Genomic DNA, 15,278 nt, shown 5'->3' on the forward strand with positions numbered 1-15,278 from the left:
TCTGCCCCTTCATTGGTGTCAGTGGGGGGGATTATGTCCCATTGTTGGTGTCAGTGGATGAAAAAATGTGGATTAAAGCAAGAAAAGGGCTGCATTTGGTCCACAGGCTGCAGTTTGGAGACCACTGCTTTAGAGCTAGCCACAGGCAGACAAATTTTGATAAGTCAGATCAACATTTACTAACTTTGTAATGTAAGAACCTTGTTAACTTGATACAATTCAAACAGACTGTTCAGGGTTGCCCTCACCCTTCCTATTTGTTGATCTGGCAGTATGTAGTCAGCTTACCAATTTTGTATTGCTTGAAAACCCAAGTGGACTTCCAGTTTAAATCAGCTAAATACATTCCAGGTGCATTAACACAAAATTGTACAAAGTTGTATAACTTAAGTTTGTTTTCTTTATAAAGTAGCCACAGTGTGCATGGAAAAGCCTGGACCCTGCCAGCACGTTGCAGAGATGAACCCTTACTCTTTGTGTGGAAGAAGTGGCCTCTCTGCAGAGGTCTGACTCCTACTGCTTAATGAGAATTGTGCAAACCCTCAAACCGGTGAAAATACCACTTACATTACAGTTAATATTTAGCCTTATACATTGTCTTCTGCTTCAAGCCCTGATGAAGGGGGCGATTTTGAACCACTGGAACACATTGGCTATCCTTCCTTTACTGTTATAAAACTATATTTGGACTATTGAGCAGTGGTGTGATGCTTCAGCTCTTATTTATACTGTAATACATTACAGACTGAAGCAGTTATGGAGATTCTCTGGGGTGCAGAATCTGCCTGCCTAGCCAGTTGCCGACCACCCTATAGCAGTTCTACTGCTACAGAGTGATCCTGCACTCCTGAGTAGTGGGCTTGAGTGCGAGCCTCCGACAGCTCACAGCGAGAGCCAATCAGTAGGTGTTGCAGACTCGATGTCTGCAGGCACCCGCTGATTGTTTGGTACATAGGCGGATCGGCAGTCTGCCTATGTAAATATGGAAAGAAAGATTGCTGTTCTGTCACTTAAGCTTCATGTACACTTAAACTACTTTGACCGCTAGCCGTGGGAAAATGCAAAACATGGCCAAATCGTGTTGCGATTTTGCACGTTTTGAGGCCGGCGGTCAAAAAATTCCTATCCTGTATGAGATTCTTCCACGTTCAGGAGCTGGAGGTTAGGGGAGGTTGAAACTGCTCTAACCTCAGCAGCTCCACGATCCTAAAAGCCTATATGTACATAGAAACACAGGCTTTTATGGAGTTGAGTTTTGGAGCTTTGGCAAAAAAAACGCCAAAGACTCTTAAACTCAAGTTTAGGAGCTGCTAGTGTAAATGGAGCCCAAGGAAGGCATAGACTTTGTGTCCCTGCAAAGCAGGGACACAAATCCATGTCTTCTCCTAGTAAAAGCACCTCCCCCACTACACTAAAACACTAGCTAGGCACACAGTTAACCATTTGATCGCCCCTTATATTACCGCCTTCATAGCCAGTGTCATTAGTACAGTGATAGTGCATATTTTTAGCACTGATCACTGTATTAGTGCCACTGGTTCCCAAAAAAGTGTCACTTAGGGGGTAATGCACTGTACCGCTATTTCGCCTTCGCCAGCATTTTGGCGCTATGGCGAATTTTAATGCCTAGTGTCTGAATTGACTGCCACAATATTGCAGTCCTCCTATAAGGTGCTGATTGCCGCCATTACTAGTAAAAAAATAAATAAAAATTCTATAAATATATCCCATAGTTTGTAGACGCAATAACTTTTGCACACACCAATTTTTAAACGTTTATTGGAATTTTTTTAACCAAAAATATGTAGCAGAATAGATATTGGCCTAAATTGAAGAAATCAGTTTTTTTATATTTTTTTTAATGGGATGTTTTATAGCAGAAAGTTAAAAATATAGTTTTTTTTTTTTCAAAATTGTCAGTTGTTTGTTGTTTATAGCACAAAAAATAAAAGAGCAAAGATTATCAAAATACAACCAAAAAAAAAAAAAAAAAGCTCTATTTGTGGGGAAAGAAAAGACAAAAAATGTTACTTGGGTACAGTGTCACACAACTGGGCAATTGTCAGTTAAAGTAACGCAGTGCCGTATCGCAAAAAATGGCCTGGTCATGAAGGGGGATAAATCTTCCGGGGCTGAAGTTGCTACTAGACACCAACATCACTAAATACCATTCGATAGCAAAGCTATCTTTTCACTTTTCTGCCAGAGCCTGACTCTGGTTGAGTCAGAGCTTCTCCGATCAACTGAGCTATAGGCAACAGCAGGTGCGTCAGAACACCGCAGAGGCCATTGCTTCCACACAGAGAGCAAGGGTCCTTTTTTACAACATGCTGGCAGGGGACAGGCTTTTCTACTCTGGATATGAACACCTTTTGTTTTGATGTACCTGAAAGGCATTTCGTTGATTTAAACCGAAAGTTTATTTGCGCTTGAAGCTTTGTGTAACCCATCTGTACATATTGGCATTTTAAAGATCAGTACTTCTGTTTGACTACGGTTTTAATTTCATGGTGCCTGACACAATTTCTGCCTTGTATTTATTTTCTTTAAAGGTTTTGGTTGCGTATGTTTTCTTATGCTTTCCAACTAAATGAATCAAATGCATTGTCAACTGTTTTGCAAAAATTTCAGTTTTAGTTGCAAAAAAAAAAAAAAAGCAATGAAACAGCCATTTTTTTTTTTTTTAAACTAGAGATACACGGTTTGCAAGAACATAATCACTTTTGCAATGTACGCATGATTCTACAGAACCTACTGTATAAGAAATTTAAATGTATTTATATTTTCTAAGGTTATATACCCAGTGACGGGGCTAGACCCTGCTTAGGGTACGGATAGCATGCACTTGATTTTACAAGTATATTACTGTATGTACATATTGTAAGTAGCAAATTTTAGTGAATGTATACACTATAAATAATATCCCAAAAATGCTAGGATTTCTACATTGCTTGTGGTATAAATTTTGAAGCATTTTACAGATATGTAAATATGGACATGTATACTTCACTGTAAAATATCTGCAAATGATTTAGTATTTAGAAAATATTATATGCATTGTTCTGATAATAAAAAAGTAGTTTCTAAAAATGTATTTCTGTGTGGTGTCATTGAATATTTGGTAACTTGAACCTGTCATGACAAATATATAAGTAGGAGGTGCCATCAATGGCTTGTCATGCTCCCCTACAGTCACTGACCTAAAAAATATGGGTGGAAATTGTATAAACAAACCAGGGTAAGGGTAAGAGAAGGGTAAGAGAAGAAAATATTAGAAATTTTGACTCACCTGTAAATTCCTTATCTTGGAGTACAGTACAGGACACTTGCTTGTATTCCTAGACCAGTGTTTCTCAACCTTTTTACCTTTGAGGAACCCCTGGCAAAAAGTCTGAGATCGCGGGGAACCCCTGAAATATTTATCATATCTACAGCTTACAGAACATTGATGTTATCAGTGACAACAATTATTCTTAGAATAGCATTAAACAATAGAATAAATATTAAGACTTGCCTCTTTAATGCGAAACTTGTGCTTGCTTTTTTTTGCACAGATGCTGGGTCAAACTGGGGATAAGCTGTTTACAGGGGGTCAGCAGTGGAACCAGAGGGAACAGTATAGGGGGACCGAGAGAGAACAGCACAGCACAGTACTAGGGGGGCCAGGAGAGCACAGCACAGTGCAGGGGGCCAGGAGAGTACAGCACAGTACAGGTGTGACAGGAGAGCACAGCACAGTACTGGGGGGTCAGGAGAGTACAGCACAGTACAGGGGGGTCAGGAGAGTACAGCACAGTACAGGGGGGTCAGGAGAGTACAGCACAGTACAGTACAGGGGGTCAGGAGAGCACAGCACAGTACAGGGGTGACAGGAGAGCACAGCACAGTACAGGGGAGCTAAGAGAGCACAGCACAGTACAGGTGGTCAGGAGGAAACAGTACAGGGGGGCCAGGAGAGTACAGTCCAGGGGGGCCAGGAGAGTACAGCAAAGTACAGGGGGGCCAGGAGAGTACAGAACAGTATAGGGGGCCAGGAGAGTATAGCACAGTACAGGGAACCCAAAAGAGCACAGCACAGTACAGGTGGTCAGGAGGGAACAGTAAAGGGGGGGGGGGCAAGGAGGAAACAGTACAGGGGAGGCAAGAAGGGAACAGTATAGGGGAGCCAGGGGAGAATGGTACAGGGAGCCAGAAGAGAACAGTGCAGGAGGGCCAGGAGAGAACATATAGGAAAGCCAAAAGAGCAAAGCACAGTACAGGTGGTCAGGAGGGAACAGTACATTGGGGGACAAGGAGAGAACAGTACAGGTGGGCAGGGGGGAACAGTACAGAGGAGGAAACAGTACTGGGGTGCCAGGAGGAAACAGCACAGAGGGGTAGGAGGGAAAAGCATGGGAGGGGGGGGCAAGAGGGAACAGTACAGGGGAGCCAGGAAGGAACAGTATAGGGTGGCAGGAGGGAAAAGTACAGGGGGGGGAATTGAAAAAGTAACTTTTCCAGGAGAATACTGAAAACTTCATAATTTTCAGTACATTTATGCAAACTAACTGTAAAGTATATTCCCATGGGTAATAAGTTTAAAAGGCTAAAAATAAAACCTATGTGGCTCACGGCCAAAGTTAAAAAAGCTATAAAAAAAAGAAAAGAGCTTTTAAAAAATATAAAAATGAAGGAACACTATCATTGTTTAATTGTTACAAAGAATATAACAGAATATGTAAAGAGGAAATCAAGGAAGCAAAACTTCAAAATGAACGACAGATTGCAAAAGATAGCAGGAAAACCCCCAAAACATCCTTCAAATATATTAATAGTAAAAAGGTCAGGTCTGAGCATGTAGGCCATTTACAAATGAATCAGGAGTGGGTGACTGGGGACAAAGAGAAGGCAAATTTATTAAATACTTTCTTCAGCTCTGTGTATACAAAGGAGCATGGGGGAGCTCATGATCATAATGAGGATGGTATTGACACAGCCCCAAATGATCCACAATGGCTAAAAGTGATATGGTCCAGAAATATTTAGACAGAATAAGGGTGGATAAAGCGCCTGGACCAGATGGCGTTCACCCACGCATCCTAAAAGAATTGAGCGCTTTAATTTCAAAGCCTTTGTTTCTCATTTTTAGGGACTCGTTAAAGACTGGAATTGTACCACTGGATTGCCGCAGGGCCAATGTGGTGCCTATATTTAAAAATAAATCAAAGTCTTTGCCAAATAACTATAGACCTGTTAGTTTAACTTCTATAATCGGGAAGATACTGGAGAGTTTAATAAAAGACCACATAGATGAGTTCTTGCTGAAAAAAAATATTTTAAGCAACAGACAGCATGGATTCATGAAAGACAGAAGTTGTCAAACAAACCTGATTTCTTTTTATGAGGAGGTAAGTCTTTTTTCAACCTGACTAACTATAACTGTAACTATATATAATTGGAAGTATAGCATCCACCTAAAGTGGAACAATTAAAGTGGTTATAAACCTCAAACATGAAATGTAAACAAAGCATATCCCTCTATAGTGTGCACTGGTCTAAATTAGGAGCACAAAGTGCCATTTCTATCTGCTGCTTTGTTCCTCTGCTATCAGCATAATTCACTTCTGACAAGTTTTCCTGACACCAAGAGTAAAAAGGGGGTCATGTCTCTCCAATCAGCTCTCTCCTCACTGAGCTCTGCAGAGTGTAACCTCAGCTCCATGGCCACTGTTTTCTGAAAGCTCCAGTAAATTTTATAAATTCTCGCCTTTGAATGGCTGTAGAGAAGGAAAAAAATGCAGATAAACAGGTACAATGTGTAGGGGGATTTGTTTCTTCTCTGTGTATCATCTGAAGCCAGTCACTTCACTGGGTATATGTAAGGGTTTACAACCACTTTAAGTTCTGATAAATCACTCCAGGCTGGCCTCTTTTGCAGGTATAGCTATGTAAAACATTACAAGTAAGTGCTAATATCCAGTAAGGCCCTGTCTCACCTTGCACTGCACATGCTCAGTTGTCTTGTATTCTCTGCACTGTGTCAATATTATAAGAGTCACTAGAGGCCAATCTGCACACAGCCTAAAGATTTACTGCTGTCAGGGTGGAAGGAAACATCACGAATGACACAGACTGCCCTAAGGAACACAGATTAGGGAGACCGAAAAGAAAAGCAGGGGAGGTGACAGGACAAACTCAGCTGCCAGGGAGACACAAAAGAGGGCTGGTTCACACTAGTGCGAATTCAGATGTGACTTTAGTCACACAGAATCACATGATAAGGGAAATACCATTATTTTCAATGATGCCCGTTGACATCAATGTGACTCCGTGTGGTTGTGGTGTAATTTTAGAAAAGGTCCCATCCACTATGTAAACCACATCCAAAACACAACCAGAGTCACACTACATAATCACACTGCAAATAGCATCAAAATTGCATCACAGTAGAGTGAACAGAGCCTAAAGTCAGTAAAAATGTAACAATCCACGCTGGTCTCACACGGTCTTCCAACTAAAGACAGGTCAACACCTGCTGATTGCTCCTTTGTGTCTCCTGGGACCAGCTGTCAGAACTCAGGACTGCAAGGCTGAACACAAATTCAACACTCCCTGAAAATTGCAGCAGTCAGGGAGCGTTGAATTTGTGGATTGTTACAAGCTATCCCGCTGTTACTATCGGAGTTCTGGGCCTGCCTCCTAAAACATGTGACAGGAACTTCCCAGGATGAATCTGTGAGGCCAGAGTTACATCACCAGTGCCACACTCAACCAGAAAGTGGAAAAACAATGATTGAGTGGCATAGGAATACACCAGGATACAGGTCCCTAGAAGGAGAGGAATTTCCACTGCAGAGAGGAAATTCCACCTAAGATCTGAGGAGACATCCACTGTCCATTCTCATTTACACTTCGTTGGATAACCCCCTGATGTCCTTGATGGTGATTTAATACACCAAAACGCTCTTTTGAGTGTTAATGGAGGTGCGCGGCCATTGCACTTAATTTAGGATTAAAGCTCACTAATTAATTGCACACGAATATCGCTGGATGCGAATCTCAGTTTTATTCACCGGAACACCTTTGAACTTTTTCACTTTTTGCTATTTATATATTTATTTATTTTTGTGCACATCACTTATTGGCACATGGACTATTATTATTATTGGTGCTAGCTTTTTCACAAGTGTTTTCAGAGTTGTATAAAGTACTCAAAACCCATACTTGAGTAAAAGTACAAGTGCTCGATCAAAAAGTGATTTTAGTAGAAGTGGAAGTGCTTGACCAAAAAGTGACTTGAGTAGAAGTACTAAAGTATTCAACACTTTTTGTACTTAAGTAGTTTTTTTTTTTTTAATTTGCTACTCAAGTACTGAAAGTAAAAGTACAAGTACTGTGTTATGTAGTTATTAAAGAAAGAAGTCAAAAGTTTGAACATCATATTGTTTTTTATTATTTCAAATGCAGCTTTTATTTATACATACAGTAGCTTTTATTTTGGTATGCGCTGATAATACACATGTTTTGAGCTTTATGAAACCTGCCATCCACTGTTCTGGCAGTGGTAATTTTTATAATTGTAACGAGTAACTATGCAGCACAAAAAAAAAAATATTGGAGTAGAAGAATTGAAATCATTGAAAAAATGTAGTGAAGTAAAAGTGGAAGTAGGAGAAAAAAATTCTACTCTAGGAAAGTACAGATACCGCCTTTCGGTATTTAAGTACAGTAGTGAAATAGTTCTACTTAGTTACTATACATCTCTGAGCCCCGGTTCACACTTGTGCGTGTGCGGGGTTCGCATGTAATGTCGGAGCGCACTGCTCCGACATTACATGCGATCAGCTGTGCGGTGCGAGTTTAGCCATACAAACTGTATGGCTAAATTCGCATCGCTCCCGCAGCAAACACGCACAGGAGGCATTTTTGCAGCCGCATCAGGATCGGATCGCACAGCGGTTCACACTTGTGCGATCCGATCCTGTGCGAACTGCACGATCGCACTGCGATATGCGATCAAACTGGGGGTGTCGTTAACATTACATTGACACCCCCAGCGTATCGCATATGGCAGTGTGAACTGCCGGGGGTGCGCGTGCGATGCGGGAACAGGCTGCGAATTCGCAGCCTTCCCGCACTCGCATAAGTGTGAACCAGCCCTGAGTGATTTTGTATGCTGCTTCTTTGCACCTTTATTGTCATTTATTGATTATTCATTTGCTGTTCAGCATTTTCACAGTCACTTTTTGTGTGCTGCACCATTGCATCTTTTGCACCTTTATTATTGATCATTTATTTTATCACTTCACCAGCACTTCAGCACCTTTGGCTTATTTGCATATTTTGGCAATATTTGATCACCTTATCAGCTTTTTTACTATTTGAATGTTCCTTATTGCGTATTGTATTTACACATATTGTGATTTTCCTCTTTCATTACTTCTGGACATTCTTCATCTACTTTAAGTGTCTTGTGGCCCACCAATTATAGAAATTGAGTGCCGATTCCCCCCTTCTTAACTCTTGACCAGTATGTGGTGACACTACTACAATCGGCTGCTAATTTCAGTGCTCCACTTTTTCTTCTTCTTTTTAATTAATTATTCATTTACCTCATTGGTAGCGCATTGGTGCCTCCCACAAGAGTTGTCACAGATAAACTGCAGCCCCTGGACCAGCTGGTCCGCCAGCTCAGCAAAGGCAGGGGGAAGCTGTTCTCCCTCCAGGTCAGGGCATAAAAGCTTAGAGTTTGTGACACAAGGGCAATGGTGAATACTGGCCTCGGTGCCAAACCAGCCAGATTGTACATATTGCAGGCAACAGCCTCTGTCTGTCTGTCTTTCAGCCAGATTCCTAAATGCCAGGGACTCCTCAACCGGAATCATGGTTGCCTTGTTCAATCTGGAAACCGGAGGGTCCACTTCTTAATAAGGGACCCCTCATAGAGTAACGCCTAGTAAATCGCTTAGGGACCCCAAAGGGACACTTTGGCCGTCCCCACTCTTTAGCAACAATTCTGTCAAAAAGACGGGGAAAGGAAACACCTTTGCTGCTCTGGATGGCTTGTGAGTGCCAAAGGGAACCTGCGCCTCTGTCGCAGCTACAGCTGCCTCCTCCGTCTTCAAGGTCTCACACACAGATACAATAATTGCTTCCACCAGCACCTTTTCGTGCACGGTTTCAGATGTGGAGGAATCATCCTCACTATCTAAGGATTCCGGGCGCATGGTTGCAGACCCAGCAGAATGACCCACGTTTGTGGTGGCCAAATCAAATTCGGGATCTGATGAGACAGATGAGCCAGGGGAAAACGGGGGCACTTTTTGCTAGCCCATCACCCAAAAACCCCCTCCACACGGGACACAAAGGATTCCAGGACCGCCGCCAGTGCATCGATGGATGATTGGGACCCGGAGGGCCCCGCAGCCTCAGAGAGGGGGGTCAGGTGGGAAGATGTGCTCCAAAGACTCCATGAGTCACCAGGGGGACCCCACAAAAAGATTAAAACACTGCAAAGGGACAGCCCCCACAGCACTGGAGGGACCACCTGGTCGCCAGGCACAAACACTACGCGATCCTCAGAAAGGGAGAGAACCCCACCAGACTCACCACCCAGCAGAGACAGGAAACTTCAGCCCCCAGGATAGTCTGCAATCCACGTGCGGTGATCAGGAAGTGAAAAGATCCAGGAGTCAGCACCACCACCGAAATCGCCGCCCACAGTGCTCCACTGTCATGACTGCCATTATTTTCAATAGCAAACCACCGCAAAAAGGCAGCAGGACTACACAAACATGGCAACCGTGCTTAGAAACACACAGGCTACCGCAAAATGGCGGCACCAGGAGGGATCCCTAGGCCTCAAGGACAAACCCAGGCAGGACGGGGGGGGGTGGGGCCCTGGCAGGAGCCCCCACCAAGTACAAATCCCCCTCCAGGGGGAGAGGGGGACAGCTACTCACCATACCAGGAACCAGGTGGGCACCACTCCAGCCAGAACCCTTCGCTGTCCAAATAGGGGGGCCATTGGCTAGGAACGCTGCGAATGGAAGAGCACAAAAAGCCGCACAACCGGTTGAAGATGCAAAAAGTTAAAATCCAAATTTATTTTGCAGGCAAAAAGATAAAATCATCCAAGATGAAACCAAAACAGTCGGAGACATGGGGGGGAAAAGGGGAGCACGGCGGTTGACGCGTTTCACGGAGTCTTCCGCTTAGTCGTAACTTAGTGGTTACGACTAAGCGGAAGACTCCGTGAAACGCGTCAACCGCCGTGCTCCCCTTTTCCCCTCCATGTCTCCGACTGTTTTGGTTTCATCTTGGATGATTTTATCTTTTTGCCTGCAAAATAAATTTGGATTTTAACTTTTTGCATCTTCAACCGGTTGTGCGGCTTTTTGTGCTCTTCCATTTGCTGCTATCAGGACTGCGGATCCGTGCCTGCACCTGGGTTGGATGTGTTTGGAACTATCCCCTCACTTGAGCGGTTCTTTTCCCTCTTGACTGTTAGGAACGCTGCGACTCAGGACGAGACCCAATCATGTGCGACCTCGCAAGGCGTTTAACTCCCAGGCCAGCCCCGTCCAGTGGGGCTATGTCGCAGCCGACTTCAGCTCTACTGGATCTAGATTATCCAGCCCGTCACTCAGTCCTGCAGTTGATTGTAGATCTCACAGAAAAAAAAAACAGGAGAAAATTTTTCTATCTAAAAAATTTTTGCCAGGACCAGAGATCCCAGCAAGGAACTAGGTCCTTACTCCTGACCAGGCAGAAAAAAAGAGTACCTATACAGGGAGAAGGGAGTATACCCCCTGGGACTGCCCAGAGGCGTAGCCAGATACTTTTTCTGCCTAGTGTCTGACTCCTGTAGCGGGCAGTGTAACCCAATGGTTATGAAGATCAGGAGCTGTGTCCGTCAATGAACGAAAGAGAAATTGAGATTTTCTTTTACTTTCAATGATAATGGTAAACAAGACAAATTAGAGTGGGTGAATCTTCTTAGAAGGGGCAGAGACAGCAAAAAAAACACGCAAGCTCAGGTTCCTCCACCCCAAACTTGCTCATGCATCTCTTTATGGACATTGCTTTGTGCACTGGTCCAAATCATTTGGTGGAGGTGGTGATTATGGTGCAGGGTTGCTTTTCAGGGGTTGGCCCCTTAGTTCCAGTGAAGAGAACTCTTAAGGAATCAGCATACAAGGACATTTTGGAAAATGTTATGCTCCCAACTCTGTGGGAACATAGTTTGGGGTTGGCCCTTGCTGTTCCAACATGACTGCGCACCAGTGCACAAAGCAAGGACCATAAAGCCATGGATGAGCAACTGGGGTGGAGGAACTTGACTGTCCTGAACAGAGTCTGGACCTCAACCGGACTGAACACCTTTGGGATGAATTAGAGAGCAGGTTGTGAGCCAGACCTTCTCGTCCAACATCAGTGCCTAACCTTACAAATGCTCTTCTGAAGAATGGTCAAACATTCCCATAGACACACTCCTAAACCTTGTGGACAGCCTTCCCAGAAGAGTTGAAGCTGTTCAAGCTTTCTAGCTGCATAGGGTGGACAAACTCAATATTGAACCCTACGGGCTAAGACTGAGATGCCATTAAAATTCATGTGCATGTAAAGATAGGCGTCCCAATACTTTGGTAATATAGTGTGTATATGTATATAATCTGCTTAAGGACCAGGCCTATTTCTGACACTTGTTGTTTACAAGATAAAAATCAGTATTTTTTGCTAGAAAATTAATTAGAACCCTCAAACATTATATATTTTTTTTCAGCAGAGACCCTAGAGACTAAAATGAAGATCGTTGCAATACTTTGTCACATCGTATTTGCACAGTGGTCTTACAAACGTAATTTATTTATTTTTTTTTTTAAATAACTATTTTTGTCTTACCGTAAAAACCTTTTCTCTGATGTTCATTGACAGACACAGCGACATATCTTCATCATGGTCCTGTTGGCCTCTCTTTTTAACAGGCAGGTGCTTGGGTTTGTGGCACGGTCTTGGGATCCTCTGGCCGACGCCACAGACACACTGATGGCTCTTTTGGGACCAGTATCGCCTGATATATGTCTTTCCTCTTCTAGAACTTCTGCCATAACTCCTGCGTAGACTCAAAGCGGAAAGGATTATGCCATCCTGGTGGCTCCAGACTGGCCTAGCATTTTTTGATACGTAGTTCTGATACGGTTGGTCGCCAATGCTCCTTGGAGTCTCTTTTAGAAGAGATCTGTTGGCTCAAGGGCCAATCTTCCATCTTACCTTATGGTCGCTGGCTTTTACGGCTTGGCTGTCGGAAGCCAGGTGTTGAAGGCTAAAGGGTGGTCTGAATCGGTGATTCCCACTCTGCTGTAAGCTAGTAAATCTACTTCTAGGTAGTTTTACCATCGTGTTTGAGAGAGTACTTTGCAGATGTGAATCTCTTAAAGGTTCACCCCTGCTCCTTTTCGCTGACTCCGATTTTGGCCTTCTCTCAACGAAGTGTGGAGCAGCGTCAGGCCTCAAGTACCGAGGGCCAGGTTCGGCCTTGGCAGTTTCTTTTATCGTCTTTTGGCTACGTTTTTCTGTGGTTCACGCCTTTGTTCAAGGGGTTCACTACTTGGTTTCCCCAATGCGTTTCCACTGCCTTCGTGGGATCTCATCTTGGTGGTCGGTTCTTTAGTAACCGCTGTTGAAAAATATTTACAAGATTCCTCTGCTTACATGTCCCAGAAGGTGGTCTTCTTGGTGATTTTTTCCTCTGCATGTAGGGTGTCAGAGCTGGCAGCTGGTCTTGTCGTTTACCTTACTTGGTGGTTCACTGAGAGAAAGTGGTGCCCCAGCCCTGCCAGTCATTCTTTCCAAAAGTCGTCTCTGGTTTTCATTTAAATAAATGGATTTTTGTAAGAACTTACAGTAAAATCCTTTTCTCTTAAGCTCATTGACAGACGTAGTCTTCTTGATTCTCAAGAGCTGGGTTATGTTGTCTCCGCAGGAGTAGGACTAGGCAGAATGACAAAACGTTCTGGCTCCACCCTAGGGGGCAGTCCCTGAGGGTATATCCTCCCTCTCTCTGCTACAGGGAATCAGTTCTGTTTAAAGCAGTACAGAGAAATTAACCCAACCCAACTCAATGATAGAGGGGCGGGTACTACGTCTGTCAATGAGCTTAAGAGAAAAGGATTTTACGGTAAGTTCTTACAAAAATCCATTTTTCTCTATCGCTCATTGACAGACGTAGTCTTCTTGATTCTCAAGAGCTGGGACATCCAGAAGCAGTGCCACAAATGAGGGGTGGGATTGACAAAATCAAATCCAATCTAGTAGGCCCAACCGGTGCCAAACTAGAAGTTTTAAAGGCTCATTATAAACAAAGAATGAGACTAAAAGAAAAAATTTTCCAACGGAAAAAAACCCTCGAGGTAGACCACTGGTCTCCTCAAATTGCGGCCTGCAAAACCTTGCGGCCAAATGAGGCATCAGACGATGCCATTACATCAACTTTATAATGTTTAGAGAAGGTATGCACCGACGACCAGGTAGCCGCCTTGCACACCTGGACCACTGACGCCTGATGGCGAAAGGCCCATGACGCACTAAGTGCCTGAGTGGAGTGCGCCTTAACAGGGAACGGGGGCTCCCGATCCTTAATAGAATAAGCCTGTACTACCGTCTGTCTGATCCATTTGGAAATGGTCGCGGCAGATGCAGGCAACCCCTTTTTGGGTCCATCTGGGATCACAAAAAGTGAATCCGTCTTGCGAAACGAGTCTGTCGTTTTCAAGTATACCCTGATCGCCCGGACCACATCCAAGGAGTGCAAAGCAAATTCCCGAGGATGACTGGGCTTAGGACACAGGGAAGGTAATACAATTTCTTCATTCAGATGAAATTCTGAAACTACTTTTGGTAGGAAGGATGGATTCGGACGAAGAACCACCTTATCTCTATGAACCACCAGATATGGTGAACGACAAGATAATGCGGCCAGTTCTGACACCCTGCGTGCAGAAGTAATAGCCACCAAGAAGGCCACCTTCTGGGACAACGTGGGTAGAGGAATCTCCCTAATATCTTCAAAGGGAGGTTTCTGAAGAACCGACAACACTAAATTAAGATCCCAGGGGGGTAACGGCGCGTGCACTGGCGGAGCCAGATGTCGCACCCCCTGGATGAAATTCCGCACCAAGGAATGAGTAGCCAAAGGCTTCTGAAAGAAGATGGCTAATGCTGAGACCTGACCCTTGATAGTACTCAAGGCCAGTTTCTGCTCAACCCCTTGTTGCAGAAAAGCCAATATTCGACTAATCGAATAAGACCGAGGACGGAACCCCAAAGGTTCACACCATGCAATGTAGGACTTCCATGTGCGATGATAAATCTTTCTGGAAGTCGCTTTCCTTGCTTCAACTAGAGTAGGAATAACTGAAGCTGACAAACCTTTGTCCTTCAGCACCTGGGTCTCAATAGCCAGGCCGTTAAAGCCAGCGATCGTAAAGCAGGATGGAAGATCGGTCCCTGAGACAGTAGATCCTCCCTGAGAGGAAGTCTCCATGGGACGTCCGCCACCAGTCTGACCATGTCGGCGTACCAAGCTCGACGAGGCCAGTCCGGAGCTACCAGGATTACTGGGATTCCTTCCTCCTCTACCCTGCGAAGAAGTATTGGCAGTAACGCGAGAGGAGGGAAGGCATATATTAGCTGGTATTGCCCCCACGGGGCGATCAGTGCGTCTGCGGTTTCTGCTAGAGGATCGCGGGAGTGAGCCACGAATCTCTGAACTTTCCTGTTGAATCGTGATGCCAACAGATCCACATCCGGTGTGCCCCACCGTAGGCACAACTGGTGGAAAACGTCTGGATGGAGGGACCATTCCCCCTGATCCAGGGTCTGACGGCTGAGATAATCTGCCTGCCAATTCTCCACCCCCGGAATGAACACCGCAGAGATTGCTGGAACAAATCGTTCCGCCCAGCGAAGAATGCAAGCCACTTCTTTGGCCGCTCGGACACTCTTGGTGCCCCCCTGATGATTGACATAAGCCACGGCCGTGGCATTGTCCGACTGGATCCGAACCGGGCTGCCCTGGAGCTGCTCGGTCCAGTGAATCAGACAAAGTCTGATCGCTCTCAGTTCCAATACATTTATCGGTAATCTGGATTCTTCCGGGGACCAAAGTCCCTGGACAGATAACTGACCAAGAATTCCTCCCCATCCGGATAGACTGGCATCCGTGGTCACTATCGTCCAATATATTGGCAGAAATGACTTTCCCTGGCTGAGCATTGGAGACCGAAGCCACCAAACCA

This window comes from Pelophylax lessonae, assembly GCF_965119305.1.
Source record: "Pelophylax lessonae genome assembly, chromosome: 6".
NCBI classification, from domain to species: Eukaryota; Metazoa; Chordata; class Amphibia; order Anura; family Ranidae; genus Pelophylax; species Pelophylax lessonae.